The sequence below is a fragment of the Vipera ursinii genome (assembly GCF_947247035.1).
Source record: "Vipera ursinii genome assembly, chromosome: Z".
In the NCBI taxonomy this organism is placed as follows: domain Eukaryota; kingdom Metazoa; phylum Chordata; class Lepidosauria; order Squamata; family Viperidae; genus Vipera; species Vipera ursinii.
In genome coordinates, this window is record NC_139517.1 from 35,562,558 (window position 1) to 35,587,279 (window position 24,722).

Genomic DNA, 24,722 nt, shown 5'->3' on the forward strand with positions numbered 1-24,722 from the left:
CTCCACTGCTGGATTTTTAGAAAGACATCCTGGGATTTCCTTTTTTTGGTTTAATAGATTGCAGGACTGCAGATCTGCTGCAGTATACTTAAAGTGGGCTGCAGATAATGCCAGTAACCTGCCAGGTGGCAGGAGACCTTTTCAAGAAATACCTTCTGGCAAGTTCCAAGGTATCTTTCCCTTACCTTATGAGCCATTGCAGCAGTCTATCTAGTAGAATTGCTCCAAATTATTCTGGCTTCATTTCTTTCAGCATTTGGGGGTGGATTTATATCATTACAGTCCATAACAATTTATAGCACTTGGGGCCAAATGACATGTTATATAGGGACTTTCATTACTCGCACTGATATCTTCTATACCAAGCTTTCTGTGAAATGTGAGACATAAAAAGTGTTGATGCATACATATAAAGCATAAAGAAGTACTGAGAAGCTGTATGCAGTATGAGAACTACCGACAAGTCTTCCTGATGCAAGTTGATTGTACGACAATTTTGCTTTGGAAACACACATTTCTGATTCATATATTGTGGTGTGTGTCTATTACAGCAACACTTAATTTTTATTGAATGAAATATGCATTATAATTAAAACTTTTTTTCAATCAGCTGAGTTTCTGATGCATGTAATTATGGTATTCATACTGAACATTATTTGAAGTAAAGCTACATATACAGTATATCTTTCGTATATAAATCTACATTTAGGTTAAATAAAATTTTCTATGGATGGAAATTTTAGAATTTGTATAACTTTTCTAATTGGAGGTTGCCAAATGGAGTAATATATGTCTATTCAAAATTTAGAAACAATGGAATGGCAGAGCAGATGATGTTGCAAATCATTGATTATTGCTTACATGAGCTAGGATTTGTTTCTTGTTTGAGTAGTGCTAAAACCATCAGTATAAAGAGCACAGCCAGAGAGAGTAAATTATTGAACACAGACTAATAAGAGTGTCTATGGAGGTTCTCAGTCATCCAGGTCATGGTTATCCCAAAGATGCTTTTTCACGAGGCAATTAGACTTTCCTGTTTATCTTTGAAAACTTTTTGCTTCTCATCCAAGAAGCTTCTTCAGCTCTGACTGGATGGTGGGGAATGGAAAGATTCCTTGCAGACAGCTGGTCATTTGCATTCTTTTAGGGAGTTGTTAGTGCTACCTGGAGGTTTATTTGTGTCTTCAGGGTCACCTGAGCAGGGCAAATGTGTGTGCAGCCTTCCTGGAAGTGTTGAAAGGACTGTGTTGTAGACTGGAAATAGATGATTCGTATCCCTCTTCCTCTGTTGAAAGAGGGCTGTTCAATTTTGACATAGATGGCCTCTCTGACCCCTCTTTCAAACCAGCGGTTCTCTCTGTCCAAAATGTGCAAAACACACATTTGCACTACTCAGGTGACCCTGAAGACACAGATAAGCCTCCAGGTAGCACTAATGACTGGCTAAAAGAATGCAAATGACCAGCTGTCTGCATCCAGTCAGAGCTGAAGAAGCTTCTTGGATGAGAAGCAAAATGTCTTCAAAGAAAAACAAGAAAGTCCAGTTGCCTCGTGAAAAAGCATCTTTGGGACAGATTAATAAGAGCGTATTATACATTTGCTACTATTATACATTAGCTATTACAGCAGAGAGAGTGATTATTTGGCAAAATAAATCATTTCATACTTTATGAGGAAGGATATTGAGGTTTATAATTTATCTTCCAACTGTCTTAAGCAAGTTAAACAACATGGCAAAACTAATAGTGACTTTTTTTTAAAAAAAGACTTGTTTTGTACTTGTTTTGTACTGTACTAATATATATTGCGATATATTACTTTTGAAATTATTTTAATTAAATTTAAAACTGACAAGATATAAAATTATTGAATTTCAAAAAATATATCGCTTAATATACGTTAGCACTTATGGAATACAGATCTATTGAATAGTAATTTTGTCAGAGCTCTCTATGTTTCAAAAGCTGAATCTGAAAATGTTCAAAATTTCAAAAGCTCAATATTGAATATTTTATTCATCTAAAGGTAAAGGTAAAGGTTCCCCTGCACATGTGTGCTAGTCGTTTCCGACTCTAGGGGCCGGTGCTCATCTCCGTTTCATAGCCAAAGAGCCAGTGTTTGTCCGAGGACGTCTCCGTGGTCATGTGGCTGGCATGACTAGACGCCAAAGGCGCACGGAACGCTGTTACCTTCCCACCATAGTGGTCCCTATTTTTCTACTTGCATTTTTACGTGCTTTCGAACTGCTAGGTGGGCAGAAGCTGGGACGAGTAACAGGCGCTCACTCTGTTATGCAGCACTCGGGATTCAACCCGCCAAACTGCCGACCTTCTGATCGACAAGCTCAGCGTCCTAACCCACTGAGCCACCGCGTCATCTATTCATCTACCTATTGCTTAAACATAGCATTTCTTTCCATTTTTGTTCCATTGGGTGTGTAGACCATGAACCAGAATTAAATGACAGCTGGCTGGTTCAGATTATGTCTGACATCTCAGCAGTGGTTTGAATTCTCCAGATAGATTTGTGTCACTTGGAACTTGTTACCAGACAGATGCCTGCTGCTACTTAGGATTGGTTCCTTGGAAGACAAGTCACTAGTGTCTCTCTAAAGTCTCTGTAAAGCTCTGTTTAACATAATTCCTTTTCAGACAACATTTGCCTTGATAATTTGAGTAGAAAATATTTCATTGTTCTGTCAGCTCTATCAGGACTTCAGCAAGAAAATCTAAACCAGAACATTGTCTTTAAGATCGATAGGTAATCTTTTTGGAGAGCTGTTTCTACCAATGTCATCAACTCTCAGATGGACTGCTGAATCTTATCCTGATAGGTTTGTTCTCCTATGTTGTGCCATAGATTTATGAAGTGGTTGTTTTGTTTCCCCAATGTACAGATCTGCACATTTCTCATGGCATTGTACTGCATATACCACATTGCTCAGTTCGTATCTGGGTGTTTTATCCTTGGGGTGGACAAGCGTCTGTCTTAGTATATTCTTGGGTTTGAAGTGTGCACATATGTCTTCCTGAACTTTTCCGATATTCCTGCAATGTATGGAATGACTATATTGCTTCATTTATTGTTTTCTGGGTCTTTTTTGAGACCAAATCTGTACATTGGGGAAGCAACACAACCACTTCACAAACTTGGTTAGAAGTGCTGTTGTGCACAATTCCTATGCCTAACCTCAGCAAGTCAGTGAAAATGCCACTGAAATTTATGTTTCTGATTGTACTGAGGATGACAAATGGAAATGAAGATGATAAGCTATCTAAGAGCAATACACAGTTATTTTTGTGCCTCTAGTGCAACTTGAGCTACAATTCTACCGTATCTCTAGTATTGTACAGACTCCCAAGCACTATATCTCAGTGTGCCTTATGGGCTTGGAGGCTGGAAGCTTACAGATGGAAGCTTACACATTAGAATGGTGATGTATTAAATCAACAAACAGAATCATTTTCTAACACAGAGAATCTGGATATTATAATGGAGACATAGCTGTACTTATTACTGTTTCTACCACAATAACTTTCCTAATGGATTAAGTTAACAAATATTTGCTGTGATGTTGGTTTCTGCTTCATTCTATTTCTGAAGTCACATTTGTAACTATTATTTAGTGTCCTAAACTGATGCTTGAAATACAGATTCTGTCCATTCAGAATTCAGATGTCAGGATGGGGTGAGATCAAAACAGCTAAAAATGGGAGAGCTTAGGATGGAAGGAGACTCTAGCAGGATCTATCACAATGGGCTTTTGAGAGCCCAGTATTCATTATCTAACAAAATAGGCTTTACATTGGTTGAACCAGAAAGCCTGACTTTAAATCTTGACCTGGTAGTTTGCAAAACTGGATACAAGCTATTGGATCCAAATTTGTGAGACTGAAGCCTGCTTTTAGTGTTGGGGATGGGATTGCTGGAAGAATACAATGATGTTTAAACATGTAGAATGTTTTATTTTGCAACAAAATTTACCTAGACCAACAGGAAATAAATTGCAAGTACTAAATAGATACTTAACCAATCTTTATATATGTGCTTTATGATTAGGGTTCATAAAGAATTCAACTCAGGTAGCAGGCTTGAAGAGAGTTCGTTCCTTCCACTAAAGAGCTGCAGGTGTATGCAACATAATTGTCTGTGTTATAGAATTATTGCTGATAACAGGAATTGCTAGAGATTGGAAATAACTTTTTAGTACCAGAGTTCCTGGAGTTATGGGTCTTGGATTTACTTACATGATACCTGTTTGCATTATTATATCTAAAATCATTAACAAGGTTCCTATTTCACTTGATATTCTTTTATATAGATTATTTTAATTTTAAAACTAAATGAGAAGTGGTATACTGCAAACTGTTAGCCTTAAGCAACCATTACTTTTAAGGATACCCTTGGGCCCAATTGGCATTCTGAGAAAATAAAAATGGTGGAAGATTGCCCAGTGCTACATTTTGAAAAATGTTCAGTTTCCATTAAGAATGAGATATATGCTGGATATTTTTATGGAGTATCTGGGGAAATTAGAAAAGGGTGACAGACAGAAGATACCAGAAATATGTTAAACGAGGAAATTCGACTATCTGAGGTGATAAAAGCTATTAATGCACAAAAGAATAATAAAGCATCGGGACCCGACGGTCTTCCATCAGAAATTTATAAAGAATTACAAAATATCCTAGCTCAACCCCTAGTGGAGGTATTTAACGCAGTATTAGAAGGCGCAAGGACGCCTAAATCTTGGCTAGAGGCAAACATAACCCTTATTCCGAAAGATAACACAGACCATACATTAATCCAAAATTACAGACCCATATCACTTCTTAACTCGGACTACAAGATATTTACATCAATTATAGCGGAACGATTGAAACGATTTCTGAATGATTTCATACATGCAGATCAAAATGGTTTTCTCGCTAAGAGACACACTAAGCACAACATTAGAATAATATTAGATACATTGGAGTACTATGAATTACATAGCGAACAACAGATGGCATTACTTTTCTTAGACGCCCAAAAGGCATTTGACAATGTTAAATGGTCTTTTTTGTGCCAACAGCTTAGCTTTATGAATATGGGAGAAAAATTTATAAATATAATTAGGGCAATTTATGACAATCAGGAAGCAAAAATAATTATTAATGGGGAAGCATCTAGCAAGTTTCAAATTCAAAAGGGAACACGGCAAGGCTGCCCCTTATCACTGTTGCTGTTTATATTGACTCTTGAAGTATTAACGAGAACTATAAGAAACGACCCAAAGATAAAAGGATTAACCATTAAAAAGGAAACCTTTAAATTGCAAGCTTTCGCGGACGATCTGGTTTTTATTATGGAGGATCCATGTCAGACGGGACCAAAGCTATTGGAAGAATTATCTAAATATGGTGAGGTTGCCGGACTGCGAATAAATAGAAATAAGACCAAGATGATTGTTAAAAATATGACCAATAAACAAAAAGGTAATCTGGCTGAAATCACGGATATAGAAATAGTCAAGAAAATAAAATATCTAGGGATTAACATTACGGCTAGATGCACTTCACTCAAAAAGGATAATTATGATAATGTAGTGAACCAAATAAAAGGTGATCTGGAAAGATGGGGAAACCTAAAACTCTCATTATTGGGAAGAATCGCTGTCATTAAGATGAATATTCTGCCTAAAATCCTGTTTCTGTTTCAGAATATCCCAATTCAACTCGACTCTAAATTTTTTCGAAATTTGGATAAATTATCACTAAATTTTATTTGGCAGGGGAAAAAACCAAGAATTAAATTGAAATATTTACAAGACACGAAGGAAAATGGGGGTTTTGGATTGCCAGACTGGGAATTATATTACCACGCCGCGGCCCTGAGCTGGATTAGAGAATGGGTAATCTTGAGAAATAGAAGACTATTAACTTTAGAGGGTCACGATTTGCAATATGGCTGGCATGCTTTCCTATGGACGGAGAAACAAGGTCTTTTCTCGCATTTTCAAAGACACCGGATCAGGCAAGCGTTACTTAATACTTGGAAAAAAATTAGATCTCACAATTACACCAAAATACCGGTCTGGCTATCCACCCTTGAAGCAATAGTTTACCCAAATCTGTTTGATTTGGGTAACATAAACTCATACAAGGATATTCTGAATGAGGAGGGGGAATTGAAACTTAGGAATGAACTAGAATTACAAGGTATAAAACTCGATTGGTGGGCCTATTTACAAATCCAATCGAGATTTAGGAAGGATAAAAATGAATGGGGGATATATACCTCTGAAACAGCATTGGACAAAATATTATTGGGACCGGACTCTAAACAAATAAGGAATTTTTATAAATTACTTTTGGGATATAAGCTGTTTGAAGAGCAAGTGAAAGACCCCATGTTGACCTGGGCTAACAATTTAGGACATAACATCGACCTAGATACTTGGCAAACAATTTGGGATAGGAATAAAAGGATAACACTGGCCTCATCGTATAAAGAAAATTTATTTAAAATGTTTTACCGATGGCATCTTCCCCCAGCCCGCTTAGCAAAAATGTACACAACAGCATCTCCCAAATGTTGGAAGTGTTCTGAAGAGATAGGCACATACTTCCACACGTGGTGGTCTTGCAGTAAAACACAAAAATTTTGGAGAATGATTTGGATTTGGCTGAAAGAAATATTGAAACAAGATCTGGAGTTTAGTCCAGAACTTTTCTTGTTGGGAATCACGAAAGAGAAATATCCTAAAGATGTGCTATACTTAACGATCCATATTATCACAGCAGCTAGAATATCATTTGCGCAAAAATGGAAAAAGAATGAGATCCCAGGACAAAAAGAGGTTATTAGGAAAATTTGGGATTGCGCTGAAATGGACAAATTAACTTTGGAATTTAAGAATAAAGATCAATCAGACTATTATAGAATTTGGAACAAATTGTATTTTTGGATGGATAAAAAGAAAGGTCTCTATTAGGTTTTACAGACTAGCTCACTGTTTTAAATATTGTGGTATTTCACCGATTTGTAATCTAAGTGTATTTAAGTGTATTTTTGATGTACATATATACATGTATATATATATATTTAAACATTGTAGACAAAAAGGTTTGTCAGCTCGCTGGTACTGTGTCCAATGTTTTTAAATAATAAATTTAATAAAAATTTAAAAAAAAGAAAAAAAAGAAAAGGGTGACAGAGAAGGTAGATGAGGATATATTTTACCTATGCTTTGTATAAACATTTTTCTTGCTTTTTTGTTTTTAAAAAGTGTCTGTATAAAAGCAAAATCAGATATATTTATTATTAATAAACATTATCATAACCCAATATTTCCTGAAATCCTGTTACTTGGCAACAATCATGTATGTATGTGTATCAAGGAGATCCAGCAAGGTTAACATCTGAAAGGATCTGCATAATTTCCTAAATTTGTTTAGGCAGAAAAACTTTTGGAGAAAAAAAAGTTTTTAGGACATTGTGTTTGATCAGTATTATAAGCCCTAAACAATTAGTTACATAACTCAGGAATAATTAGATGTGCACAACCAAGTTTGCCAATAGTAAAATTGGCTTGTGCCATGTAGTTATATATGTGTGCGTGCGTGTGCATATGTGTGGTATAAATATTTTATTTGGGTTTTTGCCAAATGGGAGTGACTGGAGAATATTGTAAGGGAAAAAGATTTTTTTAGTTGTACTGTGTACTTGTATGTCATTATGATTTTTTTAAATAAACAGATTTGCATTTTCCACTTTGAGCATCATCCATTTGATCATATAGACAGTGATTTGTAAGCATGAATATGTGATTTGGCATTGTGTTTCAGATCTTTGCCTTGTATACAGGTTTTTGGCAAAATTTTTGTTTTGTTTCATCTACTTGGCTGTATCTAGTATACTAATGATTGTATGAATGAACAAGTTTCTAAGGAAGCTGCTCTGTAATAATTTCAATAATATGTTATCAAGTTGTTGAATGTAATCATTAATCAAAAGATTTGGGAATTGATTTTTTTATTATGTTTCAGCATTATTTATTACTTTAAAGTCAGTTGCATAATTTTTCTGGGTCTTTTAAATGCCATTAAAAAGCTGTTCTCTTATTGATTCTCATTTATATGGTTGCCCAAATAGGTTCTCTTCAATAAACTTGAAGTAATATCTTCAATTATTTTTGTTTCTTTTTAAACTTTTTTTTCTTTTTTCTTTTTTAAGTCTGTGAGGCTATGAAAAAAAGAGAAAAAGGAAGGCTGGAAGTTTATGGGAGTGAAGCATAAATAGAAATAGTTCTGTAAAATACATATTTTATGTATACACACATGCAATATGTATATGAAATGCTATATATATATTACACACAAATATATATATATTACACTCTCTAATACAGTAAACCACCAAAATATGTTAGGAGTTCTGATACTACATATATTTTTAGGATCTGCTCTCTCCCTTTACTTGGTGGGAAATTGCTGTAAGAAAAGGTTGTTACCATTTTCATGAAATATAAGCCTGTATTCAATACATGTCAGTGCATTTTAAGCAATGCACTATGATTGAATTTTTCATTGCAAAAGGAGTCTCTCAATTGAAATTCATCACAAATGCAGATTCTTTAGGATTATGACTGCATTGACATGTGTACTGTGTGATGCGAGGCCAAAAAATGTAAAGATGTATATGGTGAAGGGAAAACCCTACCTTCCTTTTAAGTAAGCCACATTAGTGTGGAATGTCTGTTTGTAGAACCAGTGCTTGTTGAGGATAAAGTCTATGCTGATGAAAGAGAAGGAATGGAGAAGGTAGAGGAGATGGCATGTGCCAAAGGTCAACAATATCCAAGGTACTTTTTAGATATTCTTACCAGGCTGGTGTAAGGGACGCGGTGGCTCAGTGGGTTAGGACGCTGAGCTTGTTGATCAGAAGGTCGGCAGTTTGGCAGGTTGAATCCCAAGTGCCACGTAACAGAGGGAGCACATGTTACTCGTCCCAGCTTCTGCCAACCTAGCAGTTCGAAAGCATGTAATGCAAGTAGAAAAATAGGGACCACTACGGTGGGAAGGTAAGAGCGTTCCATGCGCTTTTGGCATCTAGTCATGCCAGCCACATGACCACGGAGACGTCCTTGGACAAGCTCTGGCTATTCAGCTTTGAAACGGAGATGATCACCAGCCCCTAGAGTTGGAAACGACTAGCACGCATGTGCGGGGGAACCTTTACCTTTACCAGGCTGGTACAAACAAACTCCCTTATCCTTCTATGCTGCCTGGGCTTGACATAACTAGCTATCTTGGCAGAGAAGGCAACCTGTTTCTCAAGCTGATAACTCTTTCTTAAGAAAGAAGAAAGGGAGCAGGAGATTATACAAGTAAGGAGCTGCTCACTTCTCACCGCTAAGGCTTATCAAAACTGTGAAACAGCAAGATTTCCCTTAGATGCATGCTGAACTGCAGGCAGTCTCTTTTCTCCCGCTGACAAACAGCTGATTTGCTGCCAGAACTGGTTAACTGTCAAATAACTGCTCTCTAGATTTGAATGGAAGTATTGGGAATGACCCAGGACAACCCTCAGATGTATTGCGGGACAAGAGGGATGATGATTACCGCAATTCTTGGTAGGAGCAATCAAAGGGTCAGGTCTTTTATCAATTTTTCAATTCAGCTATCTGTTTAAGCATTCCTGGGTTTTAATTGCACTTTTAAAAGCTTTCCTTATTTTTTTTATTTACAGTTTAATCAACTGGTTGAATGAGGATGTATTTTATAACCTCTTGCTGGATTTATTATAACTTTTTTCTTTGTTTTCTTACCATTTACTTATTTTTTTTAACTTGTGATGGAAAAATTCTTTTTTTATTTATTATTTTGGGAAATTTTATCTTTGCCTTTGGATAGCCCAATGTTTGCTTTCTGTTACTTGTCAGTCAGCATCTTGCCTGTCCACCAGCAACTGATGGATTTCACCTGAAAAAAAGTTGATTAAAGATAATTTGTAGATCACTCAAAGGAAAATTGTTGTCACTTGACATTTCCCAGAAAAAGAGTGGGTTACATTGCTGATGCCCTTCAAATTGGAGGGTTCAAGGAAAATTCAAGGAATATATTTGTGGCATATGTTTGAAATAACAAAATGAAAATTGCTATGAGAATCTAGTTCAAGAGACAAAATCGAGTTATTTTGTGACATCTTAAAGAATCTTGTACTTTGTTGATAAGTGTGAGTAGTGAACAGTACTGATTATTTACTTGTCCCATTCAGATAATAAAAGAGCTCATTTCAAGAAATATTTCCCCAATTCATTTATTAAAAATATCTGTTTAATCTAAAGCTAGGGAGGTGGAGACAGCAATTCCAATTCCCTTTTAAAATGATTTTTTCCTGTTCCCTTTTCTTCTGATTTATTAAAGAAATCAAAGCATTTTTTTAATTTTTAATTTTTATTTTTTTCCAATTCTCCCCCAGAAATATCAACAAATATACTGTAATACATAAATACATACACGTAAATTTTGGTGGTGCTCGTCCATTTCCCCTTTCACTGTATCTACACTCCTTCTCTCTCTTCCCTCTTCTCTACCTTCTTTCTCCCTTTCTCCTCTTTCTTTCCTACTTCCCTCTTCTTCCTCTCCTCTCCTCTTTCCTTCACCACTCCCCTCCCGTTTCTCCCCACTTCTCCTCTTCTTTCCTTCCAACCTTCCTACTTCCTTCCCCCCTCCTCTACTCTCTTCCCTCTCTCCTCTCCTTTCTTCCCTCCCATTCCTCTTCAGATACAATTCAGGGGTAATGTCCAAGCAACTCCTCTCCCTAGATTTTCAATATCTATAGTAGATATAATAATGTTAATTTTCTATTACATTACTACTTCTATAAATCTGACCTTCTCGGTACATACTTCTTTAAATATTTATACTATCTCCAGTTATGCAATACTGTGTCGCCTGGGTCTCCCTCCTTATCTCCTCCTTTTTCTTCCATTTAATTAGTGTTAGCTAACTTTTAGGCATATTCTCTTTTTCACCCAATCATAAATTTTTCCCCAGATTTCATAATACTCTGTTCTATGTTTAATTATCATTGTTAATCTATTCATTTCCACACATTCCAATATTTTCCCAATCATCTCTCCTTCTGGGGGGGGGGGCTTTCAGTGCTTTCCAATTCTGTGCAAACACAATCCTAGCTGCAGTGGTTATATGAATAATCAAATATGTTTTCTCTTTACTATATTTCTCTGATAAAATACCCAACAGGAATACTTCTGGTCTTAGTTATATACATTGTTGTATATATTCCAATAAGTTTTAGCTTCTACACACGTCCACCACATATGATAAAAAGAGCCTGGTATTTGATGACATTTGCAACATTTCATAGATCTGCCCTTAAATTTTACCTAATCTTTCTGGGGACATGTGCCATTTATAAAACATTTTGTACATATTTTATTTATTTATTTATTTTATTTTAATTCCATTTATATCCCGCCCTTCTCCGAAGACTCAGGGCGGTTTATAGTTTCTTTCCCATAATTGCTGTCATCTATCTAACTCAATCTTATATCCAAAATTTGTTGTCCATTTTATCGTTGACTCTTTCATTTGCTCTTCCTCTACTTCCCTATGTAGTAAGTAGCTATACATTTTTTTTATCCATTTTTCTTCAGTTCCCATGAGTATTTCATCTAACTCTATTGTCCCCAAATTAAAACCATCTATTTTTACATCTTTTTCATATCTAGATTGTATTTGCATTCTCATGTACCAATCCATCTTTATTCCTTGTTCCTATAATTGTTGTTTGGTTTTCAGCTCCCCATGTCTGTTAGTAAGTCTTTATATCTTATGTGATGTCCCATTGCCTAGAGGCGGTCTGGGTCTGGATGGGGAGGAACAGGCTTCGGCTCAACCCTGACAAGACGGAGTGGCTGTATGTGCCAGCATCTCAGGAAACTCAGATCATTCCATCTCTCACTATGGGGGGTGAGTTATTACCTCCCGTAGATAGGGCTTGCAACTTGGGAGTTCTCCTAGATTCACAGCTTTATTTAGAAGATCATATATTAACTGTGACTAGGGGGGCCTTCGCCCAGTTGCGCCTGGTGCGCCAGTTATGGCCCTATCTAGACCATGATGCCTTGCGTACAGTCACTCATGCGCTCGTGACCTCTCGGTTAGACTACTGCAACGCTCTCTACATGGGGCTGCCCTTGAGGGCCACTCAGAGGCTCCAACTGGTGCAGAATGCAGCCGCACGAGTTGTGTTGGGGGTCTCCCGATACTCCCATATTACACCTCTGCTCCGTGAGCTGCACTGGCTTCCGGTTGCCTTCCGAGTGAAATTCAAGGTGCTAACATTGACATACAAAGCCCTACATGGCATGGGTCCGGAGTACCTTAGGGAGCACCTGCGGCCAGCATCAACTTCCTCCACCCAGTGCGCTCCCACAGAGAGGGCCTCCTCAAGGTGCCACCATTCGGAGAATGCCGTCTGGTGACCCCCAGGGGGAGGGCGTTCTCTGTGGGTGCGCCTGACCTGTGGAACCGTTTACCGGTTGAGCTCCAGATGGCTCCCGACCTTCGCTCCTTCCGACGCGACCTAAAAACCTATTTGTTTGAACAAGCCGGCCTGGTCTGATGGGTTTTGTTTTAATTATTGTTTTAATGTAATTTATTTTCTGCATTTGGGCACTAGGGTTTAATTTGTTTTTAATTTCTGTATTTTGGATACTTTGGTTTTTATGTCCCTGTTCACCGCCCTGAGTCCTTCGGGAGAAGGGCGGTATACAAATCAAATCAAATCAAATCAAATAAATAAATAAATAAATAAATAAATAAATAAATAAATAAATAATACTTCCCATATTAAACATATTGGGGTGTATTAGCACTTCCATAGTTGAAAGTCAATCTGGAATCTTCAAATAATGCCTTTTCTTTATTTTCTCTCAAACCACCAATAAAGAGTTCCTTATATAGTGTCTCTGGAAATAGCCATGTATTCTACTTTTCCCATACTATACGAAAGCGTGCCATCCCAACTGTAAATCATGTCCCTCTAATGTCAATAATCTCATGTTCCTCAGTAAGATCCATTCTCTCATCCATGATAATGCTGCAGCCTGATAATATAATTCCCAATTAAGTAAACCAAACCCACCTCTGAGTCTTGTAACTTGTAACATTTTTAGTTTAATCCTTGCCTTTTTCCCTGCCAAATATATTTCAAAATTATTTTATTAAGCACCACGAAATATTTCTTTTCCAGTCTTTTTAGTATTGTTGAAAACAAAAATAACAATTGTGGTAGTATATTCATTTTGATTATCACAATCCTTCCCATTAATGATAGTTGAACATTTTTCTATTTATCTAAATCTACTTTGATTTGTCTTTCAGTTTGTGATAGTTATCTTCTTTAAGTGTTGTACATCTTGCTGTCAGGTGGATCCCCAGATACTTTACCTTCTTTACAATCTGTATCTAGCTTTCCTATCAATTCTTTTTTTTTGTTTTTCAGTAATATTTTTCACTAGCATTTTTGTTTTATCTTTATTAATCTTCAAGCCCACTACCTCACCATATTTTTCTATTTCTTCTATTAATACAGGTCCTGTCTCTAGTGGTTCTTCCAAGATAAATACTAAATCATCTACGAAAGGTTGTAGCTTATATTCTTCCTTCTTAACTTTCATACCTTTTATATCCTTATTCTGTCTTATACTTCTGTTTAGTACCTCTAATGTCAAGACAAACAATAATGAAGATAGAGGACATCCCTGCCTTGTTCCCTTCATAATATTAATCTTCTCAGTCATGTCTCAATTTATCATTACTTTGGCTATTTTCTTATTGTAAATTGTTTTAATTACATTTATAAATTTCTCCCCAAAGTCCATAGTCTGTAGTTGTCCTATCATGAATTACCAATTCACATTGTCAAATGCCTTCTGTGGATCAAGAAACATCAATGCCATTTGTTTTTCTGGGTGTGTTTCATAGTATTCTAGTGTATTCAATACAGTTCGCATATTGTCTGTAATCTGTCTTTTAGGCAGAAAACCATTTTGATCCAAATGTATAAATTCATTTAAAAACTTTTTAAGTCTTTCCACCATTATCGATGCGAATATTTTATAGACCACATTAAGTAAGGAAACCAGGTCTATAGTTCTTTATTTTCTGCATTTCCATTTCTTCCTTTGGTATCAGGGTAATAAGTGCTTCTGACCACAAATCTGGTATCTTCGCTTCAAAGAGAAGTTCATTATAGAGTTCCAACATTACATTGCCTAGCACTTCCTGGAATGTCTTATATAGTTCTGCTGGTAAACCATCTGGTCCTGGTGTTTTTCCATTTTTTTGTCTTTTAACTGCTTCTGTTAATTCCATCATTGTTATTTTCCCTTCTAATAGCTTTTTAAATTTTTCTGGGGCCAGTGCTGTGGTGGGACGACACATCCTTTGGGGGCTCCCAAAGGATCATCACTTTTCAGCTGTCTGTCTGGGTTTCAGATAGACCAGAGCCATCCTGTAGGGACGGTGAAGAAAGGAAGCACAGTTTGGCAGCACAGGAGGGATCGCAACCTCCTGGAGAACCGACGGGAGCTTCCCAGACCAACAACTGTCAGACAGCCATTGTGAGCCATCACAAGCCAGGCAGCCACTTGGAAGAATTAGAAAGTAAAATTGGAGGATTGCCTAGGTGAGACGACTAAAAGATTGTAGAAGGGAAAAACTTTCTTTTTTAAATGCTGGAAATTGCAGGGGGGAGAAATAAGAAGAATTTGAAGCTGTGGAGAAATGGGGGGGGAGCAGGCTTTTAAGCTGCTCCTCTTCCCGAACTGTAGCAGCAGAAAACAGTGGAAGGCAAAAGAAGGCAATAAATCAAGGTAAAAATAGTGTGGAATTTGAAAAGCCTGCTGAAAATAATTGGATTGATGGAACTGATTTGAGAGTAAATGACTGCTGGAGGTATTTTAAGTGACTTGCCTCTTTTTCCTTGCTTTGCATCTTTTTTCTTCTCATATCTCAGCTCAGTAGTTTAGAAGCTGCAGTGCCACCTAGAGGCACTTGGGTGTTAGTAGACTTGGTAGGCTTACTAAATAAATAAAGGAGATTAAGTGACCTTGAACAACATCTGTTGGACTTACTGATAAGAAGTTAGACATCTATTGTAGAGTCTGTTTTTTGGTTTGGTGAATGGTGGATTGTTTTTACTTTGGAGGCTTTATTTTTGATTTCCTCTTTTTTTTGATTAAGGCACGAAGAGCCTGAAATAAAGAAGTGTAACCTGTATGGAAGGGACATGGTGGCTCAGTGGGTTAGGACACTGAGCTTGTCAACCAGATGGTTGGCAGTTTGGCGGGTCGAATCCCGAGTGCCACGTAACAGAGTGAGTGCCTGTTACTTGTCCCAGCTTCTGCCAACCTAGCAGTTCGAAAGCACGTAAAAATGCAAGTAGAAAAATAGGGACCACTACGGTGGGAAGGTAACAGCATTCCGTGCGCCTTTGGCATCTAGTCATGCCGGCCACATGACCACGGAGACGTCCTCGGACAAGTGCTGGCTCTTCGGCTTTGAAATAGAGATGAGCACCGGCCTCTAGAGTTGGAAACGACTAGCACGCATGTGCGGGGGAACCTTTACCTTTAACCTGTGTGGATTTTTTTTTCCTTATCCAGACATAAGTATATTTGGCGTTTTCCTTTCCCCCCCTATTTCCTCTGTTCTCCTTTTTTTTCCTGCCTTTGAAATTTTGATGTGGGACATTTTTCTTATTTTTGTTTCCCCCCCCTTTTTTGGAGCACATTTGGATTGTAATATCTCATTGATACTTGGATTATAAATCACTGGAGAAGATGAAGAAGACTACAGCACACTTAGCAACAGCTGCCCTAATATCACAGAGTCCTGTGGCACAGAAAACACTGGACAATACAACATAGGAAGATAAATCCAACATAGAATTGAAAATGATACAGGCACTACACAGAGACTTCAAGGAAGGGATAGGCAAATTAGAAGAGGAAACGAACAAAGACTGCAGCAAGCGGAACAAAACATTGAATCAACAGATAAGAGACTAGAGGAGATGGATAACCGACTTACATCAACAGACAGGAATCAGGAAAAAATGATTATTTCTTTAGAGATGGATAGAGCTGATTATTACTTAAGATTTCAAAATGTTGAAAAGGGAGAGAACATAGCAGATATGATGGTGGAAATATTAGCAGAAGCATTGGAGGAAAGCAAGGAAAAGATAATTAATGATATAGACAAGATATTTAGAATACATGCTAGATATGCAACGAGAAATAATCTCCTCAGAGAGGTTCATATAAGATTTATTAAAAAAAACCATTAAGGGCAGATATATTACAGAAGCTGAGAAATGCAACAATAAAATACAAAGGAAGAGAGACAGTGATATTAAAACAGATCCCAAGAAGAGTGAGAGATTTGAGAAAGGAATATCAATTTTTGATGAAATGCTTAATTAAAAAAGGGATAAATTTTAGATGGTTAATACCAGAAGGAGTAATGGTAAATTGGCAAGAACAGAGACATAGACTGGACTCATTATAGAAAGCAGAACTTTTCTATGATCAATACTTTGGGCAGCAAGAAGAAGAAAGGCTGAGAGGGGAAAGAGAAATCAGGCATCAGGGAGATGAGACAGAGAAGCAACGGAGTGAGTATAGCAAAGAACAGGGTGTTGAGAGAAGGGACAAGAGCAAAAGAGGCAAAGAAGGCAAAGAGAGATGAGAATGACGAGATCGGCTAAAATTTTAAACAAATAAATCATGGCAGAAGAGATAAAAGCAATTTCGATAAATGTAAACAGACTCAATTCGGCCATAAAAAAGAAAAGAACACTAAATAAACTGGGGAAATTAAAAATGGACATAATTTGTTTGCAAGAAGTTCATATTAGGAAACAACATAAACATCTATTAGAATATCCAAAATTGGGAGAATTATTCACTTCAGTTGCGGATCAGAGTAAAAGAGGTGTGGCATTATGTATCCAGAAAGCAGTACAAACTACATTGATATATTCAGATGAAGAAGGACAAATTTTAATGGTGGAAGTAATTATGAACTGTAAAAAAAATCATTTTTGGTAGCGATTTATGCTCCAAATGAAAACCAAGAAAATTTCTATTCAAAATTACAACAGAAAATAATAGAATTGGAATATGAAAGCATATGTATGATTGGAGAGTTTAATGCTATTGTAAAGGCTGAGCTAGATTATAATATGACAAAAAAAACCCAAGACCCTATGGAGAACACTTCCAAAATCTTTTCATAATATGGTGGACGAATTAAATATATTAGATGTTTGGAGAGAAAAATATCCGGAAAAGAAGCAATATACTTTCTACTCTAACAGACACCTGTCCTGGTTGAGAATAGATATGATACGGATGCCAACAGACTTATTTATAAATACACAAAATATAACCATAGAAACAAGCACACGGCCAGATCACAACCCAGTCACAATTAAATGGAAAGGACAAAAAGAAAAAGAACAAGATGGACATTAAACCAAACTGTATTGAATGAAAAAGACTTTCAGCAATATATGGAAAAAGAAATGACTTCCTTTTTCAAGGAAAACAAAAAAAGAAGATGTTGTTGTTAGCTGCGAAGTCATGTCCGACCCATCACGACCCCATGGACAACATTCCTCCAGGCCTTCCTGTCGTCTACCATCTTCTGGAGTCCATTTAAGCTCATGCCTACTGCTTCAGTGACTTCATCCAGCCACCTCATTCTCTGTTGTCCCTTTCTTCTATTGCCCTCAATCTTTCACAGCATTAGGCTCTTCTCTTCTCCAGTGAGTCCTTTCTTTTCGTTAGGTGGCCAAAGTATTTGAGTTTTAGCTTCAGGATCTGGCCTTCTAAAGAGCAGTCAGGTTTGATCTCCTCTAGGACTGACCGGTTTGATCTCCTTGCAGTCCAAGGGACTCGCAGGAGTCTTCTCCAGCACCATTGTTCAAAGGTCTCAATTCTTTGTCGCTCAGCCTTTTTTATGGTCCAGCTTTCACTGCCATACATTGCAACTGGGAAGACCATAGCCTTGACTATACGCACTTTTGTTGACAGGGTGATGTCTCTGCTTTTAGTGTGCTGTCTAGATTTGCCATGGCTTTCCTCCCGAGGAGCAAGCGTCTTTTAATTTCTTGGCTACAGTCCCCATCTGCAGTGATCTTGGAGCCCAGGAAAATAAAATCTGTCACTACCTCCATTTCTTCCCCATCTATTTGCCAGGAATTGAGGGTGCCGGATGCCATGATCTTGGTTTTCTTAATGTTAAGTTTCAACCCAGGTTTTGCACTCTCCTTCTTCACCCGCAACAAGAGGCTCTTTAGTTCTTCTTCACTTTCTGCCATTAGAGTGGTATCATCTGCAAGAAGATACCTCACTCCAAAATGTCTGGGACACGGCAAAAGCGTACATGAGAGGACTTGCTATGACTTATTTGGGCAAAAAGAATAAACAGAAAAGACAAAATAGGGGAAAACTGGAGGAAGAATATAAGACACTTGAGAAAGAACTACAGAAAGATACACTAAACAAAAAGATTAAAAATTTAATGGAGCTAAACAAACATAAAATGAACTTAATAGAAAATGAAGAAGTGGCAATGAAAATAAAGGCAGCCAAACAAACCTTTTTTGAACATACAAACAAACCAGGGAGATGGTTGACATATAAAATCAAAAAGGAGAAAGAGAAGAGATGGATTAAACTATTGGAAGATGCTGAGTGGACTTTACAACAGCGGAATGAAGGGAAAAAAAGTAGCTTGGGAATATTATGAGAATTTATATAAGCAACAAACAGTTCAAGATGATAGGATAAAACAATTCAGGGATACCTAAAATACCGGAGAAATCAAAGCAAATATACCATCATCACCCCCTCCCAAAACAGTGGCTGAGAATGTTAGGATTTAAAAACCCCATCTTATAATCTTATTAATAAGATTAACATATCTAGGCTATAAAAGTGTAGATTAGCTGGCACCAAAGGAGTAAAGTTGTTCATGTCTCTTTGCTCTTATCTAATGGTTGTCTGAATTTTTGCAGCCCATATATAGGAGCCATAGCTATGAAGCTTATTATGTGTTTTGGGCTCTCCCTGTTTCTCATTTATCTGACAGAGTTAAAACTGAGTCAAAGCACCTAAGGCTCTTGGTGAGAGGAGAAACGAATCAAGGAGTAAAAGAAAAAATAATAATTTCATAGTAATTTAAAATGCCTAGCCAATTCTAGTAAATTTTGTAATTAACAGCAACCCTACTGTAATTCTTGAAATGCTCATTGCTAACCACAGAATTATCACAATTCAAGCATAGCCTATGGGCAAGCAAGAAATTTGTCCTTATTCTCAAGACTTGTAGGAACAAAAGATGTTGGCTATATTGCTGCCATGATGTAGAGAAAATATGTGGGATACTCTTGTAAATGTTTGACTACTCTTTCTCTGGGGTTCTCCTTAAATTTCTGTTTATGATGGTTTGCGCTAAACAGTTAAGATTGATGAAATTCCATTATGGCTGATGCTTATAAAATTGCTGTACAAGGACAGAATTTTAAATATCTGACTCAAGCAGAGCATCAAGAGTTATGGGGATAAAACTTTTATAGCTTTGTTAAATCTGGACAATGAACAGCAACACAGAGAGTGACACCAGTGAGGCAAATTTGTCTTTTATTGTGGATTAATTTATCTGTTCTGTTTCTCAAGATTGCAAAGTATTTGGGGATGTTTTTTCCCCTCCCATGGCTTATATTTATCCAAAGAAAGAATTAAGGGTGGATTTTAAAACTTCCCAAAGCTGAGAAGCAACTTGCAAAGGTGTTTACTTTATAGAGACAGACTCAGTCCTGGTGTTTGACTTCTTCCTGCTGCAATATCTCTTATTGTTTTTTAACACAAGACACCCTAAAAGAGTTATGTCTGTGACTTAGTGTTAAGCTGTATTCTTCATGGTATGTTTAAAATGATGGCTTATCTAGGCCACCCCTACTACATGCAAGTATCCTACATTGTGGGATAAGAGCCAAGTGTCATCAGATAGTAAAATAATTGACCAACCTTATTTGGATAGAGCCTTCATGGGAGGGAGGGAGGGGTCCCTAGACATACCAGTTTGGTAAAGAGAGCTGCCAGACTGAGCCTTATGTGGTTTGTTTACTTATTTATATTTATTACTAAATTTGTATTCCATTCATCTTACTGTTGAAGTGATTCTAGGAAGTTTACAAAATGCTCCTTGGTGGAGCAGTGGGCTAATGCCTCCTTAAGTAACACCAGCTGCCTGCAATTAGTGCAGGTTCGCATCCCACCAGGCTCAAGGTTGACTCAGCCTTCCATCCTTCCGAGGTAGGTAAAATGAGGACCCAGATTGCTGGAGGCAATAAACTGACTTTGTAATAATGCCGCTTGGGGTGTGTGTGAAAGCCCTAATAAGCAGGCATATACATAGAATGAAGGCTACTGCTAAGCTTGTAAGCCGCCCTGAGTCTTCGGAGAAGGGCGGGATATAAATGGAATTAAAAAATAAAAAATATAAATAAAACAATTAAAATTAAGAGAGATTAACTAGAGACTAAAAACCAAGGATGCAAGTGAGATGAAGATGGGAATTTTCTCTCTGCCCTGTCAGCCACCCCCAACATAGAGCATCTACACTGGGGCCTCAGACCAGTTGGCAAAGCCAACTTTGCAGACTGTTCCAGAAGGCCACAAATGTGAAATCAATGCAGGACAATAAGCAATAATCAATGCAGGACAAGCAATAATCAAGGCTCACTGCAATATTTATTTATCCAGTGTGCACTGGAGGAATTCCCTCCCTCCTCCAGAGAAAAGGATACATTCATATTTATACATTTCAGAAAAGGAGAAGAAAATGGTACAGTCATACATATGCATAAGTAATGGTTGATGTAAGAATAGATACTCATAATTAGTAAAATTCAAGTTACTTCCCTGCATTTCTACTGATTCTATCCTCAAGAAAGTTATTGTCTTAATACAAAGAAACATATCAGCTACATTGACATAGCAGTTTTGATAAAGTGTACTGAGAACCAAGCACTTTAAGATTGCCCAATTGGCACACATTCCTTCTGTCTTTCTATCTTGGTAACATGATCCTACTCCTTAAAAAATGTTTTCCTCACAAAAAGATGGAGGAAGACCTTACCTCCGGCAGGAGAATATTCCAAAGGGCAGGGGCCACAGCAAAAAAGGGTCTTCTCCTGGACTTGTGAACTGCAATTCTTAGATAGGCGGGATCCGTAGTAAGCGTCTTCTGCTGCAGTGAGAGGGACTGCCTAATCCCATTGGTACAAGTTGGCTCCTCAAGTACCCTAGACCCCTGCTATAGAGGATTTTAAAGGTAATAAGCAACACCTTGAATTGGACCCAGAAGCAAATGGACAACTGGTAGCATGTGCAATAGCAATGTTACTCTTAAGGTAGCCACAGAAATTGAGAACAGAAGGTTTGAGTTCAGAATCTTTCCTCTAGTTTGGATGATGTTATCCTTCTGTTCTTTAGTTTGTGCCATTTTTTCCTCACAACTTCTGTCAGTGAATAAGCCTTGAGACTGCTTTCTTTATATTAGCCAGTCTTAAATCATAGTTGTAATTTATTACTACCAGACAAATGACAGCTTATTCTTGAAAATCATGCTAAAGTGTGTGAGTTCTGATAGCTTAGTTTGCTATCCTTCATTAATGGTAACCAACCTTGGGTAATTCTGTAAGGGTTATCTGGAATAACTGCCTTGCTATCTTGCTTCTAATGTAGGGCTTATATAACCCCTGCTTATAACCTCTTACAGTGTAATATATCTACCAATTTAAATGGAAAGAATAGTGATTCAATCCTTTCTCCTCCACTTTCCATAGCATATAAAATATATACACATATGGTGGAGGGAAGCCCTCATTTCTGCATTTATCACAGAAATGAGAAAGGCTTTAGGAGACAGCATTTAGCTTTCCATTTACTTTTATGTTTATTAGGTGAATAAAATTTTACAGACTAACACATTTTGTAAGCTTATATAAAAGACCAACCTATCTGCGAAGGAGAAAATACAATAGTGAAATGTTGATAGAAAATGTTAATGGAGAGAAAACAGAACCATTGGCATAAAAGACTGATTGTAGCCTTTGGGAAAGGGCTATTTTTATAGTATTAGAAAAAATGTTAAATTCATTTCCATCCACATGTGACTCCAAATCTATTTACATTAATAAGCAACATTGTAATTTCATCCATCATATTCAGCAGTGTAATTAGGCTCACAAAACAAAACTGTATAAATCCAGTGATGGATACTGACTATATTATCAATATTGACCAGCTTTTTTCTCCTTTTCTGCCAAGTGTGACTTCTCTGCACACTTAGTGAAAGAAACTTTTCCTGTACTGTTTATGGGAAGATAGGTCCAGTAGTCCTTGATTTATAACCATTTGTTTAGTAATTGTTCAAAGTTTACAGTGACACTGGAAAATGTGACTTAAGACTGATCTTTGCACTTGTGACCATTCAACATCCCCACCGTTATGTGATCACAATTTTGGAGCTTGGCAACTGGCATGTATTCACAATGGTTGCAGCATCCTGCTGTCCCATGGTCATCATTTGCAACCTTATAGCAATAGCAATAGCAGTTAGACTTATATAATGCTTCACAGTGCTTTATAAGCCCTCTTTCAGAGGTTTACAGAGTCAGCATATTGCTCCCAACAATCTGGGTCCTCGTTTTACCGACCTCGGAAGGATGGAAGGCTGAGTCAATCCTGAGCCGATGAGACTCGAACAACACTGTATTCTAACTACTGCGTCACCACAACTCTTATCAGCCAGTTTCCAACAAGCAAACTCAATGGGGAAGCTGAATTCACTTAATGACCACATGAGTCTCTTAAAAACTGCAATGATTCGCTTAACAACTGTGACAAGAGTGAAGTTGGGCACCACTCACTTAACAACTGAAATTCTACCCCAATTGGCATAAGTTGAGGACTACCTGGTGTTTCTCTGATTTTTGTTAGGAGGAGGCTGGTTTCTCTCTCCCCGTAATACTTTAGTAGTAAATGCAAGTAGTTCAGCAGGAAAAGAGTAAAACACCTTTTCTTTCCCTAGGCACATTTTTCACAATTCAGAGTTCTTGGAGACCAAGAGAGGTATAGGAGAGGTATCTTCTTGATAACGTTAAGTAAAGGAATTGTAAAGTACAATACCAAATGCAAGCTTAAATGTGTGGTGTCCTACTAAGGTAGAGTTATATGTAGACTGTTGTTAGCTGCGAAGTCGTGTCCGACCCATCGCGACCCTATGGACAAGGTTCCTCCAGGCCTTCCTGTCCTCTACTATTTTCTGGAGTCCATTTAAGCTCACGCCTACTGCTTCAGTGACTCCATCCAGCCACCTCATTCTCTGTCATCCCCTTCTTCTATTGCCCTCAATCTTTCCCAGCATTAGGCTCTTCTCCAGTGAGTCCTTCCTTCTCATTAGGTGGCCAAAGTATTTGAGTTTTAGCTTCAGGATCTGGCCTTCTAAAGAGCAGTCAGGGTTGATCTCCTCTAGGACTGACCGGTTTGATCGCCTTGCAGTCCAAGGGACTTGCAGGAGTCTTCTCCAGCACCATAGTTCAAAGGCCTCAATTCTTTGGCGCTCATCCTTTCTTATGGTCCAACTTTCACTGCCATACATTGCAACTGGGAAGACCATAGCCTTGACTATACGCACTTTTGTTGACAGGGTGATGTCTCTGCTTTTTAGTGTGCTGTCTAGATTTGCCATGGCTTTCCTCCCGAGGAGCAAGCGTCTTTTAATTTCTTGGCTACAGTCCCCATCTGCAGTGATCTTGGAGCCCAGGAAAATAAAATCTGTCACTACCTCCATTTCTTCCCCATCTATTTGCCAGGAATTGAGGGTGCCGGATGCCATGATCTTGGTTTTCTTAATGTTAAGTTTCAACCCAAGTTTTGCACTCTCCTTCTTCACCCGCAACAAGAGGCTCTTTAGTTCTTCTTCACTTTCTGCCATTAGAGTGGTATCATCTGCATATCTTATATGCAGACTACCAGAATTCAAACCTGAGAAAAAACGTTCAGCATTCTGGATTGCAGAAGCAGGTATTTCAGGATGCTTGTTCCATAGGAACAAAGTGAGCCTGGTTTAAGATTGCAACATATGCAATCAAAGCCATTTACATTCCTGAGGCTAAGTGATTACATAAGCCAACCTGTACCATAAGGTAAAGATAAAGGTTCTCCCGCACATGCGTGCTAGTTGTTTCCGACTCTAGGGGACGGTGCTCATCCCCATTTCAAAGCCGAAGAGCCAGCGCTTGTCTGAGGACGTCTCTGTGGTCATGTGGCCAGCATGACTAGATGCCAAAGGCGCACGGAACGCTGTTACCTCCCCACCGTAGTGGTCCCTATTTTTTTACTTGCATTTTTACGTGCTTTCGAACTGCTAGGTTGGCAGAAGCTGGGATGAGTAACAGGCGCTCACTCTGTTACGCAGCACTCGGGATTCAACCTGCCAAACTGCCGACCTTCTGATCAACAAGCTCAGCATCCTAACCCACTGAGCCACTGCATCCCTACCTGTACCATATAGGACTCTAAAATTAGTCCTTAGTTTATGGCATCAATGTAGCACTCCAGAATC

General features: G+C 37.8%; 1 protein-coding gene across 1 annotated transcript in view; it reads left to right on the forward strand.

The window, feature by feature from the left end:
- Window positions 1–24,722, forward strand: part of LOC310648451 (acid-sensing ion channel 2) — a gene marked incomplete at both ends in the record, with an annotated part of 625,124 nt that overhangs the window by 20,317 nt on the left and 580,085 nt on the right. The window lies entirely within an intron of this gene.